The sequence below is a fragment of the Bos indicus x Bos taurus genome, chromosome 16 (genome assembly GCF_003369695.1).
Source record: "Bos indicus x Bos taurus breed Angus x Brahman F1 hybrid chromosome 16, Bos_hybrid_MaternalHap_v2.0, whole genome shotgun sequence".
NCBI classification, from domain to species: domain Eukaryota; kingdom Metazoa; phylum Chordata; class Mammalia; order Artiodactyla; family Bovidae; genus Bos; species Bos indicus x Bos taurus.
The window spans coordinates 54,101,017-54,126,275 of record NC_040091.1 but is presented as its reverse complement, the minus strand read 5'-3'; the positions used below and the strand labels follow the sequence as shown (position 1 = coordinate 54,126,275).

The following is a 25,259-nucleotide window of genomic DNA, read 5'->3' as shown; positions in this document are numbered from 1 at the left end:
TGGATGAAGCACAAGGTGGAATCAAGATTGCTGGGAGAAATATCAATAACCTCAGATATGCAGATGATACCACCCAGAAAGTGGCAGAAAGTGAAGAAGAACTAAAGAATCTCTTGATGAAAGTGAAAGTAGAGAGTGAAAAAGTTGGCTTAAAGCTCAACATTCAGAAAACTAAGATCATGGCATCTGGTCCCATCACTTCATGGGAAATAGATGGGGAAACAATGGCTGACTTTATTTTTCTGGGCTCCAAAATCACTGCAGATGGTGATTGCAGCCATGAAATTAAAAGAGGCTTACTCCTTGGAAGGAAAGTTATGACCAACCTAGATAGCATATTGAAAAGCAGAGACATTACTTTGCCAACAAAGGTCTGTCTAGTCAAGGCTATGGTTTTTCCAGTGGTCATGTATGGATGTGAGGTTGGACTGTGAAGAAGGCTGAGCGCTAAAGAATTGATGCTTTTGAACTGTGGTGTTGGAGAAGACTCTTGAGAGTCCCTTGGACTGCAAGGAGATCCAACCAGTCCATCCTAAAGGAGATCAGCCCTGGGTGTTCTTTGGAAGGACTGATGCTAAAGCTGAAACTCCCGTACTTTGGCCACCTCATGCGAAGAGTTGACTCATTGGAAAAGACTCTGATGCTGGGAGGGATTGGGGGCAGGAGGAGAAGGGGACGACAGAGGATGAGATGGCTGGATGGCATCACCAACTCGATGGACGAGAGTTTGAGTGAACTCCAGGAGTTGGTGATGGACAGGAAGGCCTGGCGTGCTGCAATTCATGGGGTCCCAAAGAGTCGGACACGACTGAGTTACTGAACTGAACTGAATAATGATGAACACTTTCATATACTCATTGGCTTTTGGATATCCTGTTTTGTAAATTGGCTGTTTAAGCTTTTGCCCATATCTAAAAGACAATGAGTTGTTGGTCTTTTATTTATGATTGATTTCCAGCAATTATATATTTTGGATATGAGTCCAGATACAAGTATTTGCTTGATGCATATATTGCAAATACATTCACCTAGCCCATGATTAACGTTTTAACTTCTTAATGATGTCTTTTTAGAAACATAAGTTCAATTCATTAATCTTTTCTATGGTTAATGCTTGCTCACTCTGGAATCATGAATTAGCAACATTTGAGGATTGTTGTTTAGTTGCTAAGTCTGACTCTTTGCAACCCCATGGACTACAGCATGCCAGGCTTCCCTGTCCTTCACTATCTCCCAGAATTTGCTCAAGCTCATGTCCATTGAGTCTGTGATATTGGCCAACCATCTCATCCTCTGTCACCCCCTTGTCCTCTTGCCTTCAGTCTTTCCCATCATCAGGGTGTTTTCCAATGAGTCGACTCTTAGCATCAAGTGGCCTAAGTATAGGAACTTCAGCTTCGGCATCAGTCCTTCTAATGAATATTCAGGGTTGATTTGATCACTGGTTTTGATCTCTTGCAGCCTAAGAGACTCTCAAGAGTCTTCTCCAGCACCACAATTCGAAAGCATCAAATTTTTAGCACTCAGCCTTCTTTATGGTCCAACTTTTGAGGGACGTAGAGATAAATGGTTCCTTCTTTCTGTTGAATTTGAGGTTGTGTGGAGGTGAGGCTGAGTCAGAAATGGAGGCAGAAAGACTTACAGGGCCAGTATTGAGGTGGGAGAGGGTCAGAACTAGGCCAGTCTGAGTCTCCTAGGAACTGTCCACTGTGGTTGTGGCTGAAATCAACAAGTGAGCAAGAGAATGTGGCAGGGCAATTGATGTCTAAAAAGATTCATTTAACTCTTCTTTGATACAGTATTTACTGAATGGGTATTCAACAATGGGACACTCATTGGGTGGGGCTTATATTCTGAAGGATTTTTGAAATTCCATAAAAACACTTTCTTACAGATTAGAGAACCCAGGTGAAGAATGATAAATAATTTATCATCATAGCTAGGGCAGAACCACCATTAAACCAGAGCTATAGCTGAAACTGAGGTCTCCTGGATTAAGCCCTCCCCAAACAAATGGACAGAGAAGGCAATGGCAACCCACTCCAGTACTCTTGCCTGGGAAATCCCATGGACTGAGGAGCCTGGTAGGCTGCAGTCCATGGGGTCGCTAAGAGTCAGGCACAACTGAGCGACTTCACTTTCACTTTTCACTTTCATGCATTGGAGAAGGAAATGGCAAGCCACTCCAGTGTTCTTGCTTGGAGAATCCCAGGGACGGGGGAGCCTGGTGGGCTGCCATCTATGGGGTCGCACAGAGTTGGACATGACTGAAGCGACTTAGCAGCAGCAGCAGCAGCGGCAAGCAAATGGAAACTGAGATCCTCTCTGGTCTGCAGTAGCGGAGGCTTTAGGAAGCCCACATGAGTCAAAGGGCCACAGCAGACCAGTGTCAGCAGGGGGAAGTCATAGTGACTTCCCCCAAGTCCTTCCTGTCAAAGAAAGAAGCATTAGAGACCTTCACAAAGAAAAAAAACATCTCAAGGACTATTCCCAACTGGGGAAGTGTCTCTTAGTGGGGTAGTAGCCCCTTGAGTTTTCCTCCAGGACAATGGGCTTCATCCTTCAGCTCTAGGAATCTGGGATTTAAAGCAGGATCACTCGGCTTCAGGCAAGTCCTCAGCCAAGGCTTAGTTCCAAGGAGGACCAGGCGGGAAGCAGGGAGGAAGTAATGGACATTTGGATGCCTTTGAATTTGTGGATGAACTGGAGGCCAGCGATATGGTGAACTGGTGACTCCAGGAGGCCTCTTCTTACCTTCTCTGCTCCTGCGTCCAAGTTTCCCTAAATTAGTGTAAGAACCAACATGTACAAGGGCTCACTTAGAGGTGCTCATAACTGTTAAAGCATCATTAGGGTCTTTATACTGACCACATCCCTTCACAACAAACATCTTTTGAATGTTCCCCCACATTATTAAAGGAAGGCAGTGGTTCCTAAATTCAGTTGGGTGGACTGGTGGCAGGCTGGACTGGTGGCAGGTGTAAGAATCACACTTGTGGGTCTTGGCTTGGGCCTAGGAGTTTATGATTTTAACAAGCCTTCCAGGTGATTATGATAAACAAATGATTCAGAATCTCATTTTGCTATTTTTGGAGTTTGGGATCTGACAGATCTGGGTTTCAATCCTGGCTCTGTTTTACCACTTAAAAATTGAATTTCCTTGCACACAAATAGCCTCTTGGGCTTAGTTTTTCTGTCTAAGTGAGTGATAACAATAACGCCTGCCTCACAGTGGTGTTACAGAGTGAGTGAGATGACATGAAGTGTCAGCATGTGAAGCTGAAGTACAGGGTTGGCCACTCAGTAAGTCATATTAATATTCACTGTGATTTTTATTTGTCTTCATTATTATTTTGCTTGTATATCTGTTTCACCTTTTCTCTCCATGATTGTGGCTTCTTTTTATGCCCTAACTATCTATTAACATTGCTTAGTTATATAAGAGTGCTCAGACTAAGTTTTACTTAATATGCACAGAACAAAGTACACATTATTATTTTGATTTATAGATGAGGAAAGAGGTACAAAGATGTTAAGTATTTTGTCCTAAATCACATAACCTACAGGTTCCAGAGCTGAAGTCTAATGCAGAACAATGGAATTCCTATAGCCAAGAAGGGCAAAGTTGAGTCATCCCTTTGTATCCACAGGGCATTTCATACTTGGATGCTCACACCACTTGTAGTTGGCTGTCTGAGGCTGAGGATTCTGCATCTGCAGATTTGACCAACCAAGGTTGGAGTATTTTTACAGCAGTGGGAAGAGACACTATCTACTCTCACCCTTCTTGATGGCTTCATTATTATATGTTTTGAGTATTTGCATAATCGTAGAGAAGCTCCATGGATTCCTCAGTGCACTTAAAGTTTTACCAGTTGAACCCTTCCCCACAAAGGGGAAGCAGATTGATGAAATAAATGAGGGCTGGTCTCCCATCACCTGGCTGACCAGAGGAGGCTGCTGATGAGCAGCACTGGCACAACCATGTTAGAAAGCTGAATTGCCTGCAATCCCAGTCCCCAGGTTGAAATCTGACAAGTACTAAGAGGAGGCAGAACCATCATGCGGAGTAAAAGCCCTGATCCAGGTAGCAGGGTCCACATGCTGGCACAGTTGTGCTATTTTCCTGATTGAGGGAGTTGGAATTTCTAGGGGGAAACGCCTCACCCTCAGTGAGAAGGAAAGGGCTGCTACACTTAGATGGGAGTGTGTGTTGGAAGTTTATCCCTGCTACATCCATCATGCAGGAGGAGTAGATGGGCTCCTGCCTTAATTTTTATTCACATCCTTCGGAGTCCTACCGACATCATTGTTTAGGTGTAAGCACCACGTGGGCTCACTCGGATAGGCTTGTAACTATTAAAGAATATGGAGGTCTCCCCATTGACCAAGGCCCTTTACCATAAACATTTTGAATGCTGCCTCGCATTGTTGGAGGAAAGCAGTAACAAGGAGTAGTGAAATTGGATCTTGATTTCCATCTTCCACTTTTGTATGAGAAGATGTCATGAACAGCTAGTTGAGTGTATTTTTTGACTACTAGGGCCCCCAGTAACTTTCTCTCTTGAATTTTTGTTTACTCACCAATTTAGAGCTTCTTAGGTTAGTTTTATGGTTCACTGTTGATTTGTGAGTGTTAGATATGCAACTCTGAGAAATTGGCATAATCTAGAGTATATAGCGGAGAAGGCGATGGCACCCCACTCCAGTACTGTTGCCTAGAAAATCCCATGGGCGGAGGAGCCTGGTGGGCTGCAGTCCATGGGGTTGCGAAGAGTTGGACACGACTGAGTGACTTCACTTTCACTTTTCACTTTCATGCATTGGAGAAGGAAATGGCGACCCACTCCAGTTTTCTTGCCTGGAGAATCCCAGGGATGGGGAAGCCTAGTGGGCTGCTGTCTATGGGGTCGCACAGAGTCGGACACGACTGAAGCGACTTAGCAGCAGCAGCAACAGTAGCAGAGTATATAGTGGATTGTGGATTTTTAAAAGTTAAAGATTATGTCTTTTTTCATTTACATTTAAATTTTATTGAAGTATATCCTGCATACAGAAAAGAGCACAAATCTTATGTGTGCAGGGTGAGGAAATACATAAAGGATACATAGCTTGCACCCAGATTAGAAAACAATACTTGAACTGCAGAAACTTTTCACCACTCTTTTCTAGTCACTATTTCCTGTTACTCTCTCACCAGGGTAACCAGTGCCCTAGCTTCTCATACTGTAGATTAAGTTTGCATGTGGGAGCCATATTTTTATATCAGAAAAAATAGTTGATTTTAAAAATATTATAAATCAATAAAAGCAAATGTTTTTTGAGGAATACACAATAGTTAAGTAACAAATTCTGTAGTCCTTGGTTTTAATTTTGTCTTCTTAGTTTGAAATAATTTCAAACTCAAGTTTCAAGAATAGTATAATAACCTTGTTTCCTGAACAACTGAAGAGGAAATTTCTGGCATGAATACCCTATCACTCCATGCCCCCACCCCATATTTTAGCGTATCACTCACAGGGACATTCTACTACCGAATGATAATACAGCCATCAAAATCAGGAAAATAACATCAATATAATCAATGCAATATAATCTGCAGATACCTTCAAGTTTTACCCACAAGTCCAGGATTGTATATTGCAATTAGTTGTCATGTCTAGCTTTCTTCAAATAGGGGACTTTCTCAAGCTTTCCACGACTGTCAGAGCTCTCACAGTTTATTAAATTGCAGGGCAGTTATTTTTGTTGAATGTACCTAAGTTTGAATTTGTCTGATGTCATTATTAGATTTCAGTCAGGCCTTATTTTATTTATTTATTTTATTTTTTCCAGGCTAACAATTTTATTTTATTTATTTTTTACTTTACAATATTGTATTGGTTTTGCCATACATTGGCATGAATCCACCATGGGTGTACATGTGTTCCCCATCCTGAACCCCCCTCCCACCTCCCTCCCCATCCCATCCCTCTGGGTCATCCCAGTGCACCATCCCTGAGCACCCTGTATCATGTATTGAACCTGGACTGGCAATCCATTTTACATATGATAATATACAAGTTTCAATGCCATTCTCCCAAACCATCCCACCCTCGCCCTCTCTCACAGAGTCCAAAAGACTGTTCTATACATCTGTGTCTCTTTTGCTGTCTCACATACAGGGTTATAGTTACCATCTTTCTAAATTCCATATATATGCGTTGCTGCTGCTGCTGCTGCTGCTGCTAAGTCGCTTCAGTCGTGTCTGACTCTGTGCGACCCCATAGATGGCAGCCCACCAGGCTCCCCCGTCCCTGGGATTCTCCAGGCAAGAACACTGGAGTGGGTTGCCATTTCCTTCTCCAGTGCATGAAAGTGAAAAGTGCAAGTGAAGTCACTCAGTCGTCTCCGACTCTTAGCGACCCCATGGACTGCAGCCTGCCAGGCTCCTCTGCCCATGGGATTTTCCAGGTAAGAATACTGGAGTGGGGTGCCATTGCCTTCTCCATATATGCATTAGTATACTATATTGGTGTTTTTCTTTCTGGCTTACTTCACTCTGTATAATAGGCTCCAGTTTCATCCACCTCATTAGAACTGACTCAAATGTATTCTTTTTAATGGCTGAGTATTATTCCAGCTGTGTATATGTACCACAGCTTTCTTATGCATTCATCTGCTGATGGACATCTAGGTTGCTTCCATGTCCTGGCTATTATAAACAGTGCTGCGATGAACATTGGGGTAAACATGTCTCTTTCAATTCTGGTTTCCTTGGTGTGTATCCCCAGCAGTGGGATTGCTGGGTTATATGGCAGTTCTATTTCCAGTTTTTTTAAGGAATCTCCACACTGTTCTCCATAGTGGCTGTATAAGTTTGCATTCTCACCAACAGTGTAAGAGGGTTCCCTTTTCTCCACAACCTCTAAACCATTTATTGCTTGTAGACTTTTGGATAGCAGCCATTCTGACTGGCATGAAATGGCACCTCATTGTGATTTTGATTTGCATTTCTCTAATAATGAGTGATGTTAAGCATCTTTCCATGTGTTTGTTAGCCATCTGTATGTCTTCTTTGGAGAAATGTCTGTTTAGTTCTTTGGCCCATTTTTTTATTGGGTCGTTTATTTTTCTGGAATTGAGCTGCATGAGATGCTTGTATATTTTGGAGATTAATTCTTTGTCAGTTGCTTCATTTGCTATTATTTTCTCCCATTCTGAAGGCTGTCTTTTCACCTTGCTTATAGTTTTCTTTGTTGTGCAAAAGCTTTTAATTTTAATTAGGTCACATTTGTTTATTTTTCCTTTTATTTCCAATATTCTGGGAGCTGGGTCATAGAGGATCCTGCTGTGATTTATGTTGGAGAGTGTTTTGCCTATGGTTTCCTCTAGGAGTTTTATAGTTTCTGGCCTTACATTTAGATCTTTAATCCATTTTGAGTTTATTTTTGTGTGTGGTGTTAGAAAGTGTTCTAGTTTCATTGTTTTGCAAGTCGTTGACCAGTTTGCCAGCACCACTTGTTAAAGCGATTGTCTTTTCTCCATTGTATATTCTTGCCTCCTTTGTCGAAGATAAGGTGACCATAGGTGCATGGATTTATCTTTGGGCTTTCTATTTTGAACTATTGATCTATATTTCTGTCTTTGTGCCAGTACCATTCTGTCTTGATGACTGTGGCTTTGTATTATAGCCTGAAGTCAGGCAGGTTGATTCCTCCAGTTCCATTCTTCTTTCTCAAGATTGCTTTGGCTATTCGAGGTTTTTTTGTATTTCCATACAAATCGTGAAATTATTTGATCTAGTTCTGTGAAAAATACCATTGGTAGCTTGATAGGGATTGCATTGAATCTATAGATTGCTTTGGGTAGTATACTCATTTTCACTATATTGATTCTTCTGATCCATGAACACGGTATATTTCTCCATCTATTTGTGTCCTCTTTGATTTCTTTCATCAGTGTTTTATAGTTTTCTATATATGGGTCTTTAGTTTCTTTAGGTAGATATATTCCTAAGTATTTTATTCTTTTCGTTGCAATGGTGAATGGAATTGTTTCCTTAATTTCTCTTTGTTTTCTCATTGTTAGTGTATAGGAATGCAAGGGACTTCTGTGTGTTGATTTTATATCCTGCAATTTTACTATATTCATTAATCAGCTCCAGTAATTTTCTGGTGGAGTCTTTAGGGTTTTCTATGTAGAGAATCATGTCATCTGCAAACAGTGAGAGTTTTACTTCTTCTTTTGCAATCTGAATTCCTTTTATTTCTTTTTCTTCTCTGGTTGCTGTGGCCAAAACTTCCAAAGCTATGTTGACTAGTAGTGGTGAGAGTGGGTACCCTTGTCTTGTTCCTGACTTTAGGGGAAATGCTTTCAATTTTTCACCATTGAGGATAATGTTTGCTGTGGGTTTGTTATATATAGCTTTTATTATGTTGAGGTATGTTCCTTCTATTCCTGCTTTCTGGAGGGGTTTTATCATAAATGAATGTTGAATTTTGTCAAAGGCTTTCTGTGCATCTATTGAGATAATCATATGGTTTTTATTCTTCAATTTGTTAATGTGGTGTATTACATTGATTGATACGTGGATATTGAAGAATCCCTGCACCCCTGGGATAAAGCCCACTTGGTCATGATATATGATCTTTTTAATATGTTGTTGGAGTCTCTTTGCTAGAATTTTTTTTTTTAGGGATTTTTGCATCTATGTTCATCAGTGATGTTGGCCTGTAGTTTTCTTTTTTTGTGGCATCTTTGTCAGGTTTTGGTATTAGGGTGATGGTGGAGTTTGGAAGTTTACCTTCCTCTGCAATTTTCTGGAAGAGTTTGAGTAGGATAGCTGTTAGCTCTTCTCTCAATTTTTGGTAGAATTCAGCTGTGAAGCCATCTCATCCTGGGCTTTTGTTTGCTGGAAGATTTCTGATTACAGTTTCAATTTTCGTGCTTGTGATGGGTCTGTTAAGATTTTCCATTTCTTCCTGGTTCAGTTTTGGAAAGTTGTACTTTTCTAAGAATTTGTCTGTTTCTTCCAAGTTGTCCATTTTATTGGCATATAGTTGCTGATAGTAGTCTCTTATGATCCTTTGTATTTCTGTGTTGTCTGTTGTGATCTCTCCATTTTCATTTCTAACTTTGTTGATTTGATTGTTCTCCCTTTGTTTCTTGATGAGTCTGGCTAATGGTTTTTCAATTTTATTTAACTTCTCAAAGAACCAGCTTTTGGCTTTGTTGATTTTTGCTATGGTCTCTTTTGTTTCTTTTGCATTTATTTCTGCCCCAATTTTTAAGATTTCTTTCCTTCTACTAACCCTGGGATTCTTCATTTCTTCCTTTTCTAGTAAACTTAGGTGTAGAGTTAGGTTATTTATTTGACATTTTTCTTGTTTCTTGAGGTAAGCCTGTATTGCTATGAACCTTCTCTATTAGCACTGCTTTTACAGTGTCCCATAGGTTTTGGGTTGTTGTGTTTTCATTTTCATTCATTTCTATGCATATTTTGATCTCCTTTTTGATTTCTTCTGTGATTTGTTGGTTATTCAGAAGTGTGTTGTTCAGCCTCCATATGTTGGAATTTTTAATAGTTTTTCTCCTGTAATTGACATCTAATCTTACTGCATTGTGGTCAGAAAAGATGCTTGGAATGATTTCAATTTTTTTGAATTTACCAAGGCTAGATTTATGGCCTAGGATGTGATCTATCCTGGAGAAGGTTCCATATGCACTTGAGAAAAAGGTGAAATTCATTGTTTTGGGGTGAAATGTCCTAAAGATATCAATTAGGTCTAACTGGTCTATTGTATCATTTAAAGTTTGTGTTTCCTTGTTAATTTTCTGTTTAGTTGATCTATCCATAGGTGTGAGTGGGGTATTAAAGTCTCCCACTATTATTGTGTTATTATTAATTTCCCCTTTCATACTTGCTGGCATTTGTCTTATGTATTGCGATGCTATGTTGGGTGCATATATATTTATAATTGTTATATCTTCTTCTTGGATTGATCCTTTTCCATTATGTAATGTCTCTTTTCACAGCCTTTGTTTTAAAGTCTATTTTATCTGATATGAGTATTGCTACTCCTGCTTTCTTTTGGTTTCTATTTGCATGGAATATCTTTTTCCAGCCCTTCACTTTCAGTCTGCATGTGTCCCTTGTTTTGAGGTGGGTCTCTTGTAGACAACATATATAGGAGTCTTGTTTTTGTATCTATTCAGCCAGTCTTTGTCTTTTGGTTGGGCATTTACCATTTACATTTAAGGTAACTATTGATAAGTATGATCCCGTTGCCATTTACTTTATTGTTTTGGGTTTGAGTTTATACACCCTTTCTGTGTTTCCTGTCTAGAGAAGATCCTTTAGCATTTGTTGGAGAGCTGGTTTGGTGGTGCTGAATTCTCTCAGCTTTTGCTTGTCTGTAAAGCTTTTGATTTCTCCTTCATATTTGAATGAGATACTTGCTGGGTACAGTAGTTTGGGCTATAGATTATTTTCTTTCATCACTTTAACTATGTCTTGCTATTCCGTTCTGGCCTGAAGAGAATCTATTGAAAGATCAGCTGTTATCCTTATGGGAATACCCTTGTGTGTTATTTGTTATTTTTCCCTTGATGCTTTTAATATTTTTTTCTTTGTATTTGATCTTTGTTAATTTTATTAATATGTGTCTTAGGGTGTTTCATCTTGTGTTTACCCTGTTTGGGACTCTCTGGGTTTCTTGGACTTGGGTGACTATTTCCTTCCCCATTTTAGGGAAGTTTTCAACTATTATCTCCTCAAGTATTTTCTCATGGTCTTTCTTTTTGTCTTCTTCTTCTGGGATTCCTATGATTCTAATGTTGGGGGGTTTAACATTGTCCAAGAGGTCTCTGAGGGTGTCCTCATTTCTTTTAATTCTTTTTTCTTTTTTCCCCTCTGTTTCATTTATTTCTACTATTCTGTCTTCTACCTCACTAATCCTATCTTCTGCCTGTTAGTCTACTGTTGATTCCCTCCAGAGTGTTTTTGATCTCATTTATTGCATTATTCATTATATATTGACTCTTTTTTATTTCTTCTAGGTCCTTGTTAAACCTTTCTTGCATCTTCTCGATCTTTGTCTCCAGGCTATTTGTCTGTAACTCCATTTTGTTTTCAAGATTTTGGGTCATTTTAACTATCATTTTTCAGAATTCTTTATCAGGTAGATTCCCTATTTCTTCCTCTTTGGTTTGGTTTGGTGGGCATTTATCCTGTTCCTTTACCTACTGGGTATTTCTCTGCCTTTTCATCTTGTTTATATTGCTGTGTTTTGGGTGACCTTTCCATATTCTGGCAGTTTGTGGTTCCTCTTTATTATGGAGGTTCCTCACTGTGGGTGGGGTTGGACGTGTAGCTTGTCAAGGTTTCCTGGTTAGGGAAGCTTGTGTCAGTGTTCTGGTGGGTGGAGCTGGATTTCTTCTCTCTGGAGTGCACTGATGTGTCCAGTAATGAGTTTTGAGATGTCAGTGGGTTTGTTGTGACTTTGGGCAGCCTGTATATTGAAGTTCAGGGTTATGTTCTTGTGTTGCTGGAGAATTTGTGTGGTATGTCTTTCTCTGGAGCTTGTTGGCCCTTGGGTGGTGCTTGGTTTCAGTGTAGGTATGGAGGCATTTGATGAGTTCCTATCGATTAATGTTCCCTGAAGTCAGGAGTTCTCTGGTGTTCTCAGGATTTGGACTTAAGCCTCCTGCCTCTGGTTTTCAGTCATATTCTTACAGTAGCCTCAAGACTTCTCCATCTATACAGTACTGATGTATAGATGATAAAACATCTAGGTTAATGATGTAAAGTTTCTCCACAGTGAGGGACACCTGGAGAGGTACACAGAGTTACAAGGAGAAGAGAAGAGGGAGGAGGGAGATAGAGGTGACCAGGAGGAGAAGGGGGGAATTGAAAGAAGAGAGCAATGTAGCCAGTAATCACTTTCCTATGTGCTCTCCACAGTCTGTACCCCTCAGAGATGTTCACGGAGTTATACAGAGAAGAGAGAGGGAGGAAGGAGAGAGAGGTGGCCAGGAGGATAAAAGGGGGAATCAAAAGAAGCGAGACAGCTCCAGCCAGTAATCAGTTCCCTAAGTGTTCTCCACAGCCCAGAACACACAAAGAGATTCACAGGGTTGGGTAGAGAAGAGAAGGGAGGGAGGAGATAGAGGCAACCTGGTGGCAAAAAGGTGAGTCCAAAGGGGGAGAGAGCAATCCAGCCAGTAATCTTGCTCCCAAGTAAAAATGGGTACTAAAGATTGGATTCTTAAAGGTACAAAATTGATAACAAATACCCAAAAGCAAAGATTAAAAATCTAGAGTAGAGATTAGATTCTCAAAAATACAATATTAAAGAAAAAAACAAAGTCACAAAAATTATAAAATATATATATATATATATGAAGTTTACTTTAAAAATAGGGTGTTTTTTTTTGCAAAGTAATAGTAAGTTATAAAAATGAAAATTAAAGGAGTAATAGAGGACTTAAAATTTTTTTTAAAAATTAAAAAAATGGTAATAGTAAAAATATATCTAGGACTTTCTCTGGTGGTGTTGTGGACAGTGTGGGGTCAGTTCATTTTCAGATAGTTTGTTGATCTGGCTTACACTTCTCAAGATCTATAGGCCCATTCCTATGTAGTCGATGCTAACTGCAGGGTTTTAATCTATTGCAACTGTCACTTCCAAAGCAGTTCCCTCTGTTTAGTTTCTGTTTGCAGGCCTCTTCAGTGTCTAATCTCCACCCTGACACAAGAGGGCAGTGGTGGTCACTTTTTTTAGGCTCACTTGTTCAGCTGTGCTGTGGGGAGGGAGGAACACTGCAAACAAATATCACTGGCGTCTGTGGGCTGTGCTCCCAGTGTCTCGGCCACAATGGGTTTGCCCCCGTTCACGGAGTGTGTGCTTTCCCAGTATATATTGCTCAGGCTCTAGGTTGCTCTGCTGGGAACTGTCTGAGGCCAGTCCTGGGTTGAGTGCACTTCCCAGGTCAAAGCTGTTCAGGTTCTCGGGTACTCCACAAAGCCGCAGACTTGATTGAGCCTGCGTTTTGTGCCCTTCCCCAGTCTGAGCAGCTCAGGTGACCAGGTGCTTGGGGAGCTGTGACTTATCGCCTCCCCCATCCCAGCCACTCGGTTTTCTGGGTGTACAACGGGTGCACCTTCTCAGGTGTGCCATGTGTCTCTGGGGAGCTGATCTCTGGCTGCGACCCTCCCGGTGGATGTTGACTGTCCGCAATCACACGGAGTCTTGGTTAACAATGAAGGCTGCTTGCAGTTAGGTAGATGATGCCTCTCTGGGGCCGTCAGTGCCCTCTTCTGGCTCTGGCTGCCCTCACCTGCCTGTCTCCAGCGGGGGATGGGCCGGTCTGCAGCCGGCTAGCTCTGCTCAGTCCTTTGTTCTCCTTTCAAAGACAATGGGCTGCCTTTCTGGGTGCCTGATATCCTCTGCCAGCATTCAGAAGTTGTTTTGTGGAATTTGCTCAGCGTTTAAATGTTCTTTCGATGAATTTGTAGGGGAGAAAGTGGTCTCCCCATCCTATTCTTCTGCCATCTTAGGACCGCCTTCTCAGTCAGGCTTTAAAAAAAATTTTTTTGGGGGCAGGAATATCACAGTAGTGATGGTCTTTTCACTGCCTCCAATAGGTGGTGCACAATTCCAGTTTGTTTTATTAACGGTGACATTTGCTTTGATCAGCCTTCCTTATTGTTGAAGTATTCTTTCCCCCTTTATAGTTAGTATTTTGTGGGAGGTATTTTGAGACTATTTGAATATTCCATCCTGCATCAAATGTTCACCCATCAGTTTTAGCATCCATTGATTATTCTTGTCTGAATCAATATTATTAAGTTGATTGTCAGATAGTGATTTTCTTATTTAGCTTATTCATTCTACATTCTACATTTATCAGTTGGTATTCTGCTATGAGGAAAAGCTTTCTCTTTTCCTTATAAATCAATCAGTTAACAGATTCATTCATTTATATTGGTGTGACCTCATGGATTCCTATTTTATTTATTGAGTTCTAATCTATTGAGTACATCATGAGAAGCGCTGGACTGGAAGAAGCACAATCTGGAATCAAGATTGCCAGGAAAAATATCAATAACCTCAGATATGCAGATGTCACCACCCTTATGGCAGAAAGTGAAGAGGAACTCAAAAGCCTCTTGATGAAAGTGAAAGAGGAGAGTGAAAAAGTTGGCTTAAAGCTCAACATTCAGAAAACGAAGATCATGGCATCCGGTCCCATCACTTCATGGGAAATAGATGGGGAAACAGTGGAAACAGTGTCAGACTTTATTTTTTGGGGCTCCAAAATCACTGCAGATGGTGATTGCAGCCATGAAATTAAAAGACGCTTACTCCTTGGAAGGAAAGTTATGACTAACCTAGATAGCATATTCAAAAGCAGAGACATTACTTTGCCAGCAAAGGTTCGTCTAGTCAAGGCTATGGTTTTTCCAGTAGTCATGTATGGATGTGAGAGTTGGACTGTGAAGAAAGCTGAGTGCCGAAGAATTGATGCTTTTGAACTGTGGTGTTGGAGAAGACTCTTGAAAGTCCCTTGGACTGCAAGGAGATCCAACCAGTCCATTCTAAAGGAGATCAGTCCTGGGTGTTCTTTGGAAGGAATGATGCTAAAGCTGAAACTCCAATACTTTGGCCACCTCATGCAAAGAGTTGACTCATTGGAAAATACCCTGATGCTGGGAGGGATTGGAGGCAGGAGGAGAAGGGGACGACAGAGGATGAGATGGCTGGATGGCATCACCTACTTGATGGACGTGAGTTTGAATGAACTCCAGGAGATGGTGATGGACAGGGAGGCCTGGCGTGCTGCAATTCATGGGGTCACAAAGAGTCAGACACGACTAAGCAACTGAACTGAACTGAATCTGTTGTCATCAGTATTTATCAAATCTGTTATCACATTGTCCCCAGTTTGACAGTATTTCCTTTGATCCACCCTGCCTAGGCTATGACATCCCACACCAGACTGTGCTAATGTCCTCATCATTCTGCTTGGCCCCACTCCAGGCGATTTCTTCTGCTCTCCTAGCCTTCCAAGAGTGCCTCCTGATCCCCAGTGGCTTCTTAATGGGCCACTGCCACCACCTAGCACCCTTGCGTAGACATCTGCCCTACTCCACTCAGGCTTCAGCAATCTGCACTGAGCAGTGAGGTCCCTCTCCTCCTGCTCTCCTTCTCAGCTATCCTGCCATCCCTATAGTGACCCTGACTCACAACTAGATTTCCTCCTCACTCTGCTCAGATCCTAATACCTCCCACTGCTGTCACTGTCCCTCCACACAGCTGCCTTCCTTACCCCCTCACCACAGGTGCCCCCCGCCCCCACCTTGGAAGCTCTCCAAAATTACCCTGCAGGACTCCCACACTCTGGAATCCCACCTACCTATCTTGCTCAGCACCTTCAATTAATGTTTAGACTGAATTATTCAGGAGAGATGGCAGGAAGACAGAGACTGTTGTGGGGCTGACCCATTTATAAGGCACAGTGGATAGATACCCAGGGCCCACGATACTTTTGGGGGCCTACCACATTGTTGTAGTCTTAATTTCATTTAAATTCAGAAGAAGTAATGAAAATAATAATAACCATGAGTATAATGGGCTTCCCAGGTGGGTCTAGTCTTAAAGAACCCACCTGCCAGTACAGGAGTCATAAGAGATGTGGGTTCAGTCCCTGGGTCAGGAAGATGCTCTGGAGAAGGGCATGGCAACCCACTCCAGTATTCTTGCCTAGAGAATCCCAGTGACAGAGGAGCCTGATAGGCTACAGTCCATAGGGTCACAGAGTTGGACAGGACTGAAGTGACTTAGCACACATTGCACACATGAGTATAATAATGAATCCAGTCCAAGTACGTTTGTGTTTATATTAACACAAGGTAAAACTTTTAATATTGTTTTATTGGAGGAAGGGACCCATGAAGACAAAAGTGCCTAGAACCCATAAGAGTTAGTGTGCGCCCCTCCGGTGTCTTAGCTTTGTAGGCCCAGCTCCTTGAAGAGTTTCTGTAACATATGTATTTAGTAATATGGTTGTGAAATTAGTGAATGAGTAAGTGGCCAATCAGTGGAGCTTATATTTCTTATGTTTCCCGTAACAGAAAAGACAAGAACAGAGTAAATAATATTCGTTAATGGCCTCTTTACTAGAATGCTTTTTTTTTACTCTAATAGTTCAAAGTTATCCATATATTCATCCATTCATTTAAATATTTCCTGAGTACCTACTATATACCAAGGTCCTGTTTCTTTTATGTGTGCCGGGCTGGGACTGAGAAATGTTTGCTTTAGTCTTAGGAAAGCAGAATGTGCCTATAATCCCTGAACTAACCAGCCAGTGTGGGAATGGAACTGGCCCCACTTCCTTTGCAGAGCTCTCTATTTAATGGGGCCCACAGGTTAAAAATATGTTAACATAATCCTCCAGGTCCAATAGTGCATATCTTTGCTCCATGCAGCCTTTTCTATGCCACTGAGATTAACTAACTCTTTTTTTCAGTATGAGTCGATAAGAAATGCACATGTCATCATAACTGGCTTAGTTCCTAATCCTGTTAGTTGCTATTTTTAACTTTATTTTTTCTTTGACCATGCTCTGTGGCTTGTGGGCTCTTAGTTCCCCAACCAGGGATTGAACTCTGGGCCCATAGGCAGTGAAAGTACTGACTCTTAACCACTTGACTTCCAGATAGTACCTGCTTTTTAAGCAGTAATAAAATCAAATCCAAGGCTCAGGCTGGGAACTTGGTCTTCTTGGTTAGGTATAATTTGAGACAGATGAGATGTTTGGACCCAGAATTGTTTACCATGTACTATTGAAACTTGAATTTAATGTAGTCTTCACATACCACAGAATATTCTTCTTTTTATTTTTTCAACTACTTAAATATGTAAAAAGCACTCAGTTCACAGGACATATAAAAACAGGCAGTAGGCTGGATAAATTTGGGCTAGTTTGACCCTGGAAGGGTTCAGAGAGTTTACCATCTACTGTTTTATTGAGGACATCCTTATTCTAGTCTCACTAATTTAAATATATCAAAAAATATATATATCATAGTTCACAGTGTATAAAGTAAGTTAAATTTTCCTCTGCACTTGGAAAACACAGTAAAAACATAAACATGATTGTATAAGTAATGCCTAATATACTTAAAATAATGTAGCACTTTCAAGTACCCTTGAGTACTTTGGCATAAAAGCTTCCATTAGCACTCTTACAATGTTCTAGGTCAGTGGTTTTCAAACTGACCCATGGCCAAATCCTGCCTGCTGCCTGTTTTTGTACAGCCTGTGAACCAATAATTTTTTGTTGTTGTACATATTCAAGTGGTTGAAAAAATAAAATGAAGGATATTCTGTGATAGGTGAAGACTATATTCAATTCAGGTTTTAATATCCATAAATAAAGTTTTATTGGACCCAGCCACACCTGTTTGCTTGCGTATTATCTGTAGCTGGTTTCTAATTATGAAGGCCAAGTTGAATAGTTGTATAGTCCACAAGATGTCTGCCATCTGAAACTTTACAGAAGGGAATCCCACCTCATCCCATTTTTTAAGTGTAAATGCTTTTTTTTAAGAGGTGAAATCATTTGCTGGTTGTTTATTTTTTGGTACAACCAGAAAATAGTGGGATATTGGATACGGGAGGCTTTGATTGTCTTGGGTGTCAGCTTAACATTCCATAGATGGGGGGTAGCTTTTATATCCTGTAACACAAAAGCATACTAAATGGCAGTTTGGAGTCAGTTGTGCATTTAAGGTCTTGAACACTTTAAATTACTTCTCTTCCCATATCGTTTTGGTAGAATTATTTCCTACAGCAAACCACTTTTTGATCTTGGCTCTCCTGGTCAGAATTTTGTGCACTATACTATAACATCTTTGGTCGTGGTAGTCCAGTTTTCCTAGTAACTTGGTTAATGTGCTGTGAACGATTGACAGTTTGGGTATGTAGTGTATATGATATTAAATTGTGAATCAGTGGGACTTATGATGTAACAACGTATCAATATTTGAAGATATTGGTACTTGATATCCTGTTAAGGAAAGTTTGCTCCAAATTTTAAGCTGGAAAGTCACTGGAATAACTGTTAAGAATCACAACTACATGATATTTTAGATTTCTGGTACATATGTGAAGAATTGTGTACAAATTGAAATGTCTGTGTAGTGATCCTCAAAACAACCAATAAAATCTCAGTTATAAAAGAAAAAAAAAAAGAGTTTGCCTCTTTATGTTCTAGGTATTTGGGATACATCAGTGAACAAAATAAAGATCTTTGTATAAGTGGAGGACATCGCTGCTGGTTGACCCAAGAGCTAGACCTCGACAATTGAAAGCGCCTTACTTCCTGCCCTGTACTTGGAATATTTTGGGTTGACCAAAAAGCTTGTTTAGGTTTTTGTAACATTTTACAGAAAAATCTGAACAAACTTTTTGGCCACCCCAATATGTTCTACCCACACCATCCCATAGTTAAGGCCATTTCAAAGATGAAGCCTTAAAAATGTAAGGTTTTTTAAGACCATCTGTCTGAATTGTGTATGTGGCTGAACCCCATTAAACCTCTATGTAAACTTTGAAAGTTCTGGTACTGTGAGTTGACATTGGGTTAGAATTCCTTATCACCTGACTCGCATAAGCACCTGCTCAGACTGGTATACTGTAGAGTGGTGTTATTGGTTATAAGGAATTAATGTTAGCTCAGCATGTGTGGCCAACATTCCCCAAAGATTTGGGGGTATTTTTCAGGTAAATGGCTTGCAGCCCACTTGAGCAAAGTCATGAAATTGAAAGGTTTTGATACTAGAGTATTCTGGCTTATATAAAGTATTTGTTTGTAAAATTCATATTTTTCTGTCTTTGTAATAAGAGTCACTCAAAACTCTAAATTTTATCCTTGGAAACCCCATGGTCTATATGTCAGAGTTAGGCATCTCTGAGCATCAGGCCACTGATTACTATATCAGATCAGATCAGCCGCTCAGTCGTGTCCGACTCTTTGCAACCCCACGAATCACAGCACGCCAGGCCTCCCTGTCCATCACCAACTCCCGGAGTTCACTCAGACTCACGTCCATCGAGTCAGTGATGCCATCCAGCCATCTCGTCCTCTGTCGTCCCCTTCTCCTCTTGCCCCAATCCCTCCCAGCATCAGAGTCTTTTCCAATGAGTCAACTCTTCGCATGAGGTGGCCAAAGTACTGGAGTTTCAGCTTTAGCATCATTCCTTCCAAAGAAATCCCAGGGCTGATCTCCTTCAGAATGGTCTGGTTGGATCTCCTTGCAGTCCAAGGGACTCTCAAGAGTCTTCTCCAACACCACAGTTCAAAAGCATCAATTCTTCGGCGCTCAGCCTTCTTCACAGTCCAACTCTCACATCCATACATGACCACAGGAAAAACCATAGCCTTGACTAGACGGACCTTTGTTGGCAAAGTAATGTCTCTGCTTTTGAATATGCTATCTAGGTTGGTCATAATTTTCCTTCCAAGGAGTAAGCGTCTTTTAATTTCATGGCTGCAGTCACCATCTGCAGTGATTTTGGAGCCCAGAAAAATAAAGTCTGACACTGTTTCCACTGTTTCCCCATCTATTTCCCATGAAGTGGTGGGACTGGATGCCATGATCTTCGTTTTCTGAATGTTGAGCTTTAAGCCAACTTTTTCACTCTGCACTTTCACTTTCATCAAGAGGCTTTTGAGTTCCTCTTCACTTTCTGCCATATGGTAATTGATAATCATCCTCACTTTATTTAGGGGTTGGTTTAGACATTCCAGCTGGGTCACTAGGATGGAATGGGTTAGACTGAGGTAGAACAAGGAGGAGAAGCTGTCAGAATTGTAGGGAGAGGGAGATAAAACTTGGCTTTCTAGTGTGGTGGGAAGGGAAAAGATGAACTACCAGTTCAAGTTCAAGAATGAACAAGGTCATAGTAGATTTATGAGAAGTAATTCTCAGGATATAGATCTGAGATGGTATAGGAGATTTTTTTTTTTTTTGCTTTCTAAGGAAGATGGAAAAATGGGAAAGCCTTAGATATGTTGAACATCTAGATGAATTTTTATATGTTCATTTAGAAAAGGAACCAGACAGAGACGTAATCTGGAGTGGACTGGAGGGAGGGAGGGAGGGAGGAGGCACAGGAGAAAGAGAGAGAGAAAATGAGGGAGGGAGAAAAAGCTGAGGCTGGGGATATGTAAACAAGGAGGGAGAAAAAGTGGCCTGTAAAACCAGGTGCTGTGCAAGGGAAGGCTAGAGGAAGAAGCCTCTGATGGCCAGACTGCCTGGAAGGCTGAGAAGAGAAATGTTGGATATAGATTTTTGACATTGGCTGTGATTATGTACTCTTTAGTAGTCAAGGGAAGAGGAAAACATGACTAATTCTACAATTTACAGTTTTTCATAAGAGAGGAATGTGTAAATTAGGTTGATAATAATAACTTTGACAAGGGAGCCTGCCTTTCCATTGTCTTACAGAGTTGGAGAAATATGGTGATTTGTATATGAGAAGAGAAATAATTTGGAGGATAAATTTGGTTTTGTCTTTAGGTGACTTAACCTTGATCAGTAAAGTGTGATGAAGACTTCTGTTTCTAGCAGTATGGTGGACTAGAGTATCTGGTACCTTTTCCAATGCAAAAAAAAAATCTAGAAATGCTGGACAAACTACAACAGGCATTCTTTTCAATGCATACTTACAAGAATTTGCAAGAAAAGAGGGGCAATTCCCAGGGCCAAAACTCAAGGGTAAAATGTAAACTAGAAAGGGTTTGTAGGTCTCAGTAACCCATGTGCTTAGTTTTTGATGGCCTTACAAGATCAGGAGACATGGCCTTATGTCTCCTAGAGATGACATTGAGATCTTTGTGCACAAAGCAGATACCTGCAGTGGCAGCAACAGTGAACAGGTGGACTAGAAAATAACTTTTTTCGTCCAGTACCAACTGAAAAAAAGTGTTTCATGATGAATGGTACATACAGGATTATTCTTACATGGTTTAGGGGTTCAAATTTATGTTTCCCACATACTTTAGTAAAAATCAAACCAATAAATTACCATAAAAGTGAATCCTTTGATACCTGGTAGAAGCAAATTGCTAAATTTGTCTGGAAGGACATACCCTCAATCCATGTCCTGCAAGACAAATCACAGGAGTTAATTCCCAGGAACTTCAGATACCAGAATTATTCAAATTTCTAAAGTAAACATGTGCAATTGAGTAAATAAACCAATGAGAGAATAAAAATATAAAAGAGAAACAGGGCCTTACAAACAGAAGAGATTAGCCATTTGAAAAAAAATCAAATAGAGTTTTCTGAACAATATAGAGTAATTGATAGTAAACTCATTGGAGAGAAATCAGCTGATAGACTTATGGGAGTTCTCTTATAATAGCACAAGGAGCTATATTCAATATCCTGTGATAAACCATAATGGAAAAAAATGTAAAAATGGATGTATGTATTTATATAACTGAATCACTTTGCTGGGCAGCAGAAATTAACACAATATTGTAAATCAACTATAATAAAAAATCTCAATGGAAGGGTTAAATTTCAGATTATATGCAGATTAAGGAAAAAATAGAAACTTTAAGTTAGAAATAATTAAGAATGTACCAGAGACAGTTAAAGAAGGATATTTTCTTTGGCTAGATTTCATACACGTCTTTGGGTTACATTCTGGTTATGTTGGCATTGTTACTACACCCCTGAAGAGAAGAAAGTGACTTAGTGTTCTAATTATTTAGAACTGTCTCATCGCTTCTCGGCCTTTTGGCTAAGATCAAGTGTAGAACTGTCTTACCAGCTCAAAGATAAGGTGATATTAAAAATATTAAAAATGGAAATTTTCTTATAATCATAGATATGATATACATTTTTCTCACCCTGTCATTGGCAGATGGGCATCCAAAGAAAAGTGTGTGTGGCTTTGAAAGACTCAGTAATTTCTGGAAGAGTAGACACACAATGTGTTTCCAAGGACATGGAGAAGGAAGAGTTGAAAAGTGTGATGAAATGATGGTAACTACTTTTCCTCATTTCAGAATTCTCGGTCAGTGTGCATAATAAACTGCTGTTTATAAAAAGAAAAAAATACATGATACATTTACTTACATACACATGTAACACATAGGAAACTATCAAGAGGGGTTGCCTCTGGTCAGGGAAACTGGTGACTGGAGGAATAAATAGGTAAGGGGAAGAGACTTATTTGTATGTGTATATTAGTGATCCCCAAACTTTTTAGTTTGGGACTCCTTTAATATTTTGAAATTACTAAAGTTACCAAAGAGTTTTTGTTTATTTGAGCAATACATTTATTGAAGAGATTATCCTTTCCCCATTGTATATTCTTGGTTCCATTGTTGTATTAGTTGGCTATATATGGGTGAGTTTATATCTGGGGTCTCTATTCAGTTCCATCATTTCAGTGTGTCTGCTTTTATGCCAGTACCATGCTGTTTTGATTACTGTCAACAGAAAACCAGCAAGGGAATATGGACCTTAAACAACATATAGAAAAATTTCTAATATTTTCTATATTAGAAAATATAGACTTAACAGACCTATGCAGAACATTCTGTTCAAAAGCAACAGAATACACATTCTTAAGCACACATGGAATGTATTTCAGGGTAGATCATATGTTAAGCTATAAAACAAGCTGTACTAGATTTAAGGTGATTGACTCATATAATTATCTTTTCCAACCACAATGGTATGAAACCAGAAAATAATTACAAGAAGAAAAATGGAAAATTCACAGATATGTAGAGATTAAACAACATACTACTGAACAACTAATGAGTCAAAGGAGAAATCAAAAGGGAAATTAAAAAGTACCTTGAAAAAATGGAAACACAACATACCAAAAATTATGGAATGCAGCAAAAGCAATTCTAAAGGGAAATTCAGAGTGATAAATTTTTTATTAAGAAATTTGAATGATCTCAAATAAACAAGTTTTACACCTCAAGGAACTATAGAAAGAAGAAATGAACCCTAAAGTTGGTAGAAGGAAGGAAATTGTAAAGATCAAAGTGAAGTCGCTCAGTCATGTCTAACTCTTTGTGACCCCATGGACTGTAGCCCCCCAGGGTCCTCCATCCATGGAATTTTCTAGGCAAGAGTACTGGAATGGGTTTCCATTTCCTTCTCCAGGGGATCCTCTTGACCCAGGGACTGAACCTGGGTGTCCTGCATCACAGGCAGATGCTTTACCTTCTGAGCCACCTGGGAATCCCTAATAAATGAAATAGGGACTAGAAAAGAGCAATGAAATGAAGAACAATTAAAAAAAAAACACCCCCAATATACAAACCTTTAGCTAAGAAAACAAAGTATATAAACTGTCACCAAAATAAGAGAGGACTCAAATAAAATCAGAATTGAAAGAGGAGATGTTCCAATAGGTACTATAGAAATACAAAAAATTATGAGACTACATAGACTGGTTCCAAATAGGAAAAGGAGTACATCAAGGCTGTATATTGTCACCCTGCTTATTTAACTTATATGCAGAGTACATCATGAGAAACGCTGGGCTGGAAGAAGCACAAGCTGGAATCAAGATTGCCGGGAGAAATATCAATAATCTCAGATATGTAGATGACACCACCCTTATGGCAGAAAGTGAAGAGGAACTCAAAAGCCTCTTGATGAAAGTGAAAGTGGAGAGTGAAAAAGTTGGCTTAAAGCTCAACATTCAGAAAAAGAAGATCATGGCATCCAGTCCCATCACTTCATGGGAAATAGATGGGGAAACAGTGGAAACAGTGTCAGACTTTATTTTTCTGGGCTCCAAAATCACTGCAGATGGTGATTGCAGCCATGAAATTAAAAGTCGCTTACTCCTTGGAAGGAAAGTTATGTCCAACCTAGATAGCATTTTCAAAAGCAGAAACATTACTTTGCCAACAAAGGTTCATCTAGTCAAGGCTATGGTTTTTCCTGTGGTCATGTATGGATGTGAGAGTTGGACTGTGAAGAAGGCTGAGCGCTGAAGAATTGATGCTTTTGAACTGTGGTGTTGGAGAAGACTCTTGAGAGTCCCTTGGACTGCAAGGAGATCCAACCAGTCCATTCTGAAGGAGATCAGCCCTGGGATTTCTTTGGAAAGAATGATGCTAAAGCTGAAACTCCAGTACTTTGGCCACCTCATGTGAAGAGTTGACTCATTGGAAAAGACTCTGATGCTGGGAGGGATTGGGGGCAGGAGGAGAAGGGGACGACAGAGGATGAGATGGCTGGATGGCATCACTGACTTGATGGATATGAGTCTGAGTGAACTCCGGGAGTTGGTGATGGACAGGGAAGCCTGGCGTGCTGCGATTCATGGGGTTGCAAAGAGTCAGACACGACTGAGCGACTGAACTGAACTAAACTGATGACCAATTGTGTGCCAATAAATTGGACAACCTAGAAGAAATAGATAAATTCCTAGTAACATACAATTTTCCAAGACTGAATCATGAAGAAATAGAAAATTTGAACAGACTAATAATGAATAAGGAAATGGACTCAGTAATCATGAGCCTCCTGACAAAGAAAAGACTAGATGCCTTCACACTCGAGGATGCCCAGCTCAAGGTGAGTGACCACACCATTGTTGTTATCTGTGTCATTGAGACCTTTTTTGTATAGTTCTTCTGTGTATTCTTGCCATCTCTTCTGCTTATGTTAGGTCCTTATTGTTTCTGTCCTTTATCATGCCCATCCTTGCATGAATGTTCCCTTGATATCTCCAGTTTTCTTGAAGATATCTCTAGTCTTTCCTATTCTATTGTTTTCCTCTATTTCTTTGCATTGTTCATTTAAGAAGGCCTTTTTATCTATCCTTGCTATTCGCTGAAACTCTGCATTCAGTTGAATATATCTTTCCCATTCTCCCTTGCGTTTTTTCTCTCTTCTTTCCTCAGCTATTTGTAAAGCCTCCTCAGACAACCACTTTGTCTTCTTGCATTTCTTTTTCTTTGGGATGGTTTTGGCTACTGTCTCCTATACAATGTAATGAAGTTCGCATATAGTTCTTCAGGCACTCTGTCTACCAGAGCTAATCCTTTAAATCTCTTGATTACCTCCACTGTAGAATCATAAAGAGTTTAATTTAGGTCATACCTGAATGGCCTAGTGGTTTTTCCTACTTTCTTCAACTTAAGCCTGAATTTTGCAATAAGGAACTCATGATCTGATCCACAGTCAGCTCCAGGTCTAGGATCCTTTGGACTGCAAG

At 40.1% G+C, this 25,259-nt stretch overlaps 1 protein-coding gene and 1 pseudogene across 2 annotated transcripts in view; both read left to right on the top strand.

Moving 5' to 3' along the window:
• The window catches only part of AADACL3 (arylacetamide deacetylase like 3), a 155,605-nt gene that overhangs the window by 83,788 nt on the left and 46,558 nt on the right, over positions 1–25,259 (top strand). The window contains exon 1 of one of the 2 annotated variants that reach the window (XM_027565361.1): positions 21,930–22,048. The exons of the other annotated variant lie outside the window; for it this stretch is intronic. The gene's annotated coding sequence lies outside the window, so the exon portion shown is untranslated. Of the gene's footprint in view, positions 1–21,929; positions 22,049–25,259 lie in introns of those variants that run through there. 2 annotated transcript variants of the gene reach the window in all.
• Positions 21,784–21,938, top strand: LOC113907107 (annotated as a pseudogene).